Genomic DNA, 7,248 nt, shown 5'->3' on the forward strand with positions numbered 1-7,248 from the left:
TGGTAGCTTTGGGGAAAGAAAGGGCAAAGGAAAAAAAAAAAGGTATGTTTGCGTTTTCACAGTCCTGTCAAAGCGGACACTGTCAGTTGAAAAATAAGGTGTATCATCTTGCCATCTACTGGAGTTTTGCTGTAAATACATCAGCAATTTAAATTATGGAGCTGAAAGCTATTTATCGTAGCTCCTGACTTGTCAGCATTTATGGAAGCGTGTGTCTAAAAGAGGAACAGAATATGTCACCACTCTGCATTTAGGTTTATAATTAGGACAAAACTGAGACCAAGCAAATGTGGTCCGTTTCGCAGAACAAGTTTTAGAGAACCTTAAGCAAGATGGAAGCAATTTCAGAGGGGTAAACTATAGTGGGAAAGGGCACAAGAAGACATAGTATACCAACCAGAAAGCAGCAACTAGCTTTGCACAGAGGCTATATTTAAAAATAAAATCATACTGCTGACTTAGAAGAATGAAGGTATCACCTTTGCGCTTTTCTCCTCCCAAGGTGGGCAAAGAAGGGAAAGCCGAAGAAGCTCAGATTCCCTCTGGTAGCTTGGGGACAGAGATGGAAAAAATCATGAGGGAAATGGTGACACCGTGGTCACAAATAAATAGTTTTCTGGGGATATTCTTTTCAGTCATGGGATGATCTGGGTATTAATGAGTTTCCTTCATTGCTGTCTTTCTGCTTTCACTCACAGGTTAATCTGTCAGCTGAGAGCCGACAGCCGTGACTGCTCTCCTTACAGAGAACTCTGTAAAACATGAACGTATTGTCAGTAACACACCAGAAGAAGTTAACGAGGATGGAGAAGGGCTAAGGAAAAAAGAGCGAAACATATGCTGAAGAACCAAAAGGAGAGTGGCTGGGGCAGAGAGAGTATGTAAGGTAGCTTCAGGGATGAGAAACCAATCATAAGAAGACAAAGCTATGCACGACAGGAAAAATGGGAAAGGATATAAGATGGGCTGAGAAAGAAAGTTGACAGAGAAAATGAGGGGAAAGAAACAAAATAATATGAAAGGACTCAAAACCCTAAAAAAAGAGAAAAACAGGAAAGGAGAAAAAGAAAAGGAGATATGCGACCTGGGTGCCCATCAGATCTGATCAGCTAAAAGCCAAATGCACTAATTTAAGCAGTTTTAGGAGTGAGAGCTAAGAAAATATTAAGTAAAAAATTTCTTTTTGAAACGGGGCTTTTCTGCACGTAGGCAATGAGCCTCAGACATTTGTTTCACCTTGTAATCTTCGTGCCAGCTTCCTTCTTAAAAAAAATCAGCTAGTTTTTCTTTGGCATTATCAGTAGGTGGATCATAGCCATTTTTAAATGTGATGTCATGGGATTGTATTCACCAGTCCAGATCAGAAATAATACACAATGCTTTTCCCAAAAGGGGCTACACGTGAATGTCACTGAAATGCCGTCCTGTTGTTTGCTTTCTTAGCATGCTCGGTTTTTGTCTAGGAAATACAGCAAAAATTAATATAGAGAAAAATATTTATGTAACATAAGCAGTGCAGATTAGCCCAAGAACAACTTTTTGTTTGATCTCACGTAACAGAATGGCTACAAATCAAGGATTGCAGACAAAAGTTCAACGGTATTATATTATATAGCTGTGAAGGTTGTCCTGATCACTAGCCAGCAAAACAGAAGGTCAGGGAGTGTCTACATTTTTGAGCAACTCATTTTCAAGGTCTGTGTAATGGCCTGAGCAAGCTCGTGCTGACCTGATGCCTTTTTTTCTGTGGGAATTCATGAAGGACGTACTCTCCGAGGTTTGAGGTTCCTTTACCTGTCTGCAGGGAGAGCGAGGGCAAAGTGGGTTTACATACGCTGAAGAAGAACCAGAGAACATCCTGCTCAAACGGCAGGGATTTCTGAGATACTTGCAATGCCAGGGATGTCCCAGAGGCACAGGAATGCCTGCCCAGCGGCCCTGGCCTTCCCTGCCGGTGAAATGGGGCCAGTTCTCTGAGACCCATCAAAAGGGCTTGGGTTACAAAGCGTATTGTTTTCATTTGTTCCTGAAATTATTTAAATTCTCCTCCCTTTCCTTCTTTTCCCCACATGAACTTAGCTTTGTGTATGTTCTAAGGAGCTGTTTGTTGTTATGGCCAGAGTTTTTGAGCTGACACGTATTTTTACAGTGATTAGCAATTGTTCTCATAAGCAGTTAGCATCCTTTCTCTTGCTTCAGCAGGGAAAAGAATAATTCAGAGTAAATCACAGATTTGTTTCTGATTCAGCTTCCTGGTTGGGGCCATTTGATGACATGTTTTCCTTTCCATGCTCAATTAGATTCTTAAAATCCCCCTACATCTGATCCATGCCATTGCTGTGAATGACAGACATGCATATTACCATTCCCGTGACTGAGTTACCAGAAGCATTAAAGTTATTCAGATGTGCAAATTTTTCATAACGATGCTTTCAAAAAATAATAATAAGAGTTATCTCCTTGGGCTTTTTATTTTGATTACTATTGTTATCTTCTCTCTGTTTGGCATTAACCTGTTGTGATGGGGGGTCTGCAGCTAACGTAACCTTGCAATTTTTGCAGCACTGGATCCATGCCTGCACGGAAAACAAATTCAGAGTCTCAGATCTGAGGAATATTGAAGGGCAGGGATTACATTTTTTTCTTATGTCTTGTAAAGTGCCTATATAATGTTGGTAAAAATGCCAAAATAAGAGCAATTGGTATTTTTTACTCTGTTATAAATTCAACTGTAATCTAAACCAGAACACAAGTATGCAACTTTCTCAGAATTTTAAATTTCGTAATAATTTCTATAATTTCTAAAAGTAATTCTTGTATGCGAGCGCTTTATTGCGCATTTTCAGCTGTGCTGGTTAGTTGTCCTGGAGTATTAAGGTGGTTATGTATCTTATGCCCTCAACTATATTGATATACTTTTCTGATTTTTAGTGATAATATTCATAGTTTCTACATTAATTTCTGTTAATACATTGTAATTATTGCTTACAGCACACTCGCCATAAACATTCCTGCTAATTAAAATATTTCTGTAAAAATTTTCAGAATCCTAACTTAGCGATGTGTACAACTGATACAAATATCACACGGACATTTTTAATCACTCCCATTGTGGAGGTAGCTCTTTCATTTTTCATTCTGCACATTTATGTGTTTAAAAATATACAAAAAAATGGCAACAGCAATGTTCTTCACATCTTTTATCTGAAAGTAATTACAAAACCAAGCCAATTAATTAAGCCTCAGAAGATTCTACTCACCACATCCCTATTTTACGTATGGTTTCAAATACTGACATGGCTGGCTCTATGAAAAATCTTACACTTTGACATCTTTTTTAAATAATTAAAAATGCTCTGTTACTGCATAGCTGGAGAAGCAAAGGAGGGAAAATTCTTTTATTAGTTTTTACCAGCGTATCTTTATGATTGAGCAGGGACTGTTTTGTGAAGCTATTCACTCTTCAGTCCCTGGCAAAGGTGTTGAGGCACAGCAGCGTTCCAGACAGAGCACGCATTTCCTCCATTTCTACCAGGGTGTTTAGCTACCAGTTCAATTTCCACATGATTAACAAGATTCTTACTGAGAAGCCACACTGTTGCCATTTACAGTTTAAATCAAAGAGTACAACTATTTTTACTCTGACTTGTCTCTTTCCCTCTTAAGATTATTCCTGGGTGAATAGACAGGCTGTAGCACAAAAAGCAGCTCCATTCTTGAGGTACTGATACTCAATTTTGTAAGCGGAGTGGACAGTGATCACTAATTCCTCTTTGCATGTGATTGCTGCTGGAGAATCCCCCAAATCCTCGGCAGATCATTAGCAGGTGGCCTCCTGACCCCCAGTGCATGCCGTATGAACTACATTATATCGCCTCTGGTGTGCCGTGCAGTCTGGGATTTACAATACAGCATCGTTTATTAGGTCTTATGCCCTCAACTAACAAGAAATTCAGAAATACAATAGGTTGGCTTTAAAGCTGATGGAGGGCTGCAGCTATGTATGGTCTAAGATGCTCCCTCAGCAAATTAACAAATTAACAGAAATCCTGAACACGAAGCTTTTAATTCATCATCTTTTAATCCACCTTTTAATCCATCTTTATTGGACTATTGGCTACTGACTTTTCTTGCCTTAAAACCTCTCTTGCAGATAGAGGAAGTACACTCTCAAGAATATGTCAGCTTAGTTCAATAAAAACTGAATGACACGAACTGGTTTGTACCAGGATGGTATTTTGTAGCTGGCATCATAGCCCAGGGAGAGCTTGCTGCTTGGCAGAGCCATATGCGAACACATGAGCAATGCTTCCACAAGCTATAAATAGTGACTCTTAATCCCTGCATTGATCTTCGTGTGCTTGCTTAAGGTTCACCTACCTATATTTGTATAGATTAATGTAATTTTTGTGATTTAAAATAAAACCAGTATAATGTTAAGCCCTACAATTTGTCAAGATTTAACAGGCAGCTATTAAAGATCAGAGCTGTTTCCCAGACCAAAAGTGGACACAAAGACCTAATGGCCAGTTAGTCTCCTACTTTGAAGCTGACCATTAATAAATAAGCATTTTTATGTCCTCCACAGTGTTCTTTTTCTGGCACACTTACAAATGCCCTCTTAGTCCTGACATCAAGACTGATCTGCTGCCATTTAGTTGAGAGACTGAAGAGAAACATCTTCCATGTTATAAAAACTGATTATTGATCCAGTAATGGTCTAATGGAGAAGCTGACAAAGACCAGCCCAAGCATGCGCGTTGAGTCATGCCAGCCAAGGGGCCACACAACTGGGGCTGGTTTGGTGCTGCGCTCAGGATTCCCGGTGAGGAATCCGTCATGTGGCATACAGCTGGTACTTGTGATTTGAGAGAGACTTGGGCTACCTACTTCAAAATGACCATTTAGAGAGAAATCATGTCGTTCCTGACGCAGGAGTGTTACAGTGTGGTGAAGGATCATCGTGTTTGATGCTGTGCTGCTGAAGGGACTGTCTTTCGGATGAAATGTAAGATCGGAACTCTAGGAATCACATGTCAATAAATCTGATCCTCTGAAGATTTCTGTGTGGGAAGGAGTCTTAATTTTCCTGTTTTCATTACTCCCTTTTGCTTTCCTGAGCTTCACGGCAGTTTATGTAGGATATATGTGTTTTTCAATCTTATCCTGACGTCTAATATTGCTAAATACAAGTGGTGGCATCCACATGCCTTATGATGATGTTGCCATTTATAAAGTTCAGGAAAAAGAAAGAAAAAATGCTTTTGCAACATCAAGAAATGAATATAATTGAGTATGTGACAGGAAGCTGAGAGGTCACAGTTAATCTGGTGATGGCAGCTTATCAACACTGCTTTCACGTAACACTTTGATTAGTGATTATGTAGTTAAAGACACCCTATTCCTACCTTCATTTTCATATTGCTGTTCTGGTACCTGTAAATAGAGGGTGTTGTTACATACAGTCGAAGTTCTTATTTCCTCTTCCTCCCCCACAAGAACACTTACAGCTTTCAAGAAATGCATGTGCTAGTTTTTGAGGACTTCTGCTTTTAAACTGAGGGTGTTGTTCGATCAGTAAGATAGCTTGCTGTTTGACTTAATTTCTGACTTAAAGCCAAATTTCCGAGTATTTGCTGTTGGGGAAGTTCATCAGTGGTTGTGGGATGCACTAACTGAGCAAGTTTTCCCTTTTTCTCTAGAATTGGTGTCAACTACACAAATAAAGTCAACAAGAATGCTGGAGATGTTATTTTCTTTCTAAAGGCTGAAATAGAAGCCAGAATATTTTGGCACAGCAAAGGAAAGTTGGAATTAAAAGGATCTGTAGCTACTAGAAAGATTCCTGATATGGAAAGCGTGGCATGCCAGAATCCACATGTTCAACACTACCATGGGTGGACTTGGGGGCCTCTTCTGTCGGGAAATGGAGAGGAACAATGGAGATGGAAGGCTGGCTAGTGCTTCTTTCACAGAGTGAGAGATGAAAACGAAAGGAAAAAACACGCCCTTTTGAACAAACACCTCAAACATCCCATTTCAGGAGTCTTTTCTGCTCCCAGATGCTCATAATTACTTTTTTAATCAAAAGTTGATAGATCTCACCACAATAGACTCAAACAATGCACCCTGTACAGGTGAGGTGCTATGTGCCTACCACACCATGTGCCCTGACAGTTTCTACTCAGAAGCTGGAATAGGACTTGATCAACAAGATGGGGGGGAATCAGTGCTGGAATATGCTGGCGGAGCGGTGAGGAAGATCTCCTGTATTGCCTTTGACTTTACGGACACAGGAACTACAAAGCAAAGCTTGAGACATGAATCTTGGGACTGCACTGTGCCAGCTGCATACAAATAAGCAGCCTATACATTTGAAAGCTTGAGAAGTAAACCGGCTGTGCATTGAAAGGTAGGCATTTGGAGGCGGTAAATTTAGCCCTGACTCATCTGATGGCAATTTTGACACTTGGGTGGACTAAATTACTTTTAGGAGTTGCATCATGTTTTTACCAGATAGTTTGGTTGAGCATGGTTTAACCCATTCACCTACCTGTGGCCAGATCCTAGACCTTCTCACTTGAAATAACTATTCAAGAATTGGTACATAATATATGGGACATAGATATGTTCTGGGTCACCAAATTCCTTTCTTGCAATCATATCGATCAGTCTGTTGCTTAAACTTATCAAATAACATCTTATGGCTGGATTCTTATGTTGGGTTTTGTTTTTTTTTTTAATTCACTGCTCTTATTGTAAAAGAGTAGAAGACCCTTTACTGCTCGTAGCTAAAAATCTGTTTCCAAAAACTTCCAAGTTGAAGTTTCTTCACAGCTTTGTCCTTCAAATTAAAGAGTTCTTTCCTCTCGCTGGTGTTAACTCCTCGAGTATTTACGGAGAGCACTCGTATGCCAAGCCCTTCATCCTCCTCCTGATGGACAGGTGCTGCTTCCTCAGCCTCCTTTGTACTGCTGCAACACCGGGGAATCGGAATTCTGCCCATTATTGCAGACGTGTGTTTTTACAGCAGCGTTAATACTTCCTGGTCTCGACTAGCAAGAGCTTGCCTGGCACACTCGAAACGCATTTGCTGTTTTTCCCCCAGCAGCACAGGATGATCGCTCTCCCCAGCCAATGTCCTGGATTCAAATGCTCAGAACTTCTAGGAATAGTGGTTTTCACTTCTGTTTGCCTTGCACACAAGACTCATTTAACTTTTTTTTTGCACACTGACAGTTTAGTGCT

This window comes from Chroicocephalus ridibundus, chromosome 9 (genome assembly GCF_963924245.1).
Source record: "Chroicocephalus ridibundus chromosome 9, bChrRid1.1, whole genome shotgun sequence".
NCBI classification, from domain to species: domain Eukaryota; kingdom Metazoa; phylum Chordata; class Aves; order Charadriiformes; family Laridae; genus Chroicocephalus; species Chroicocephalus ridibundus.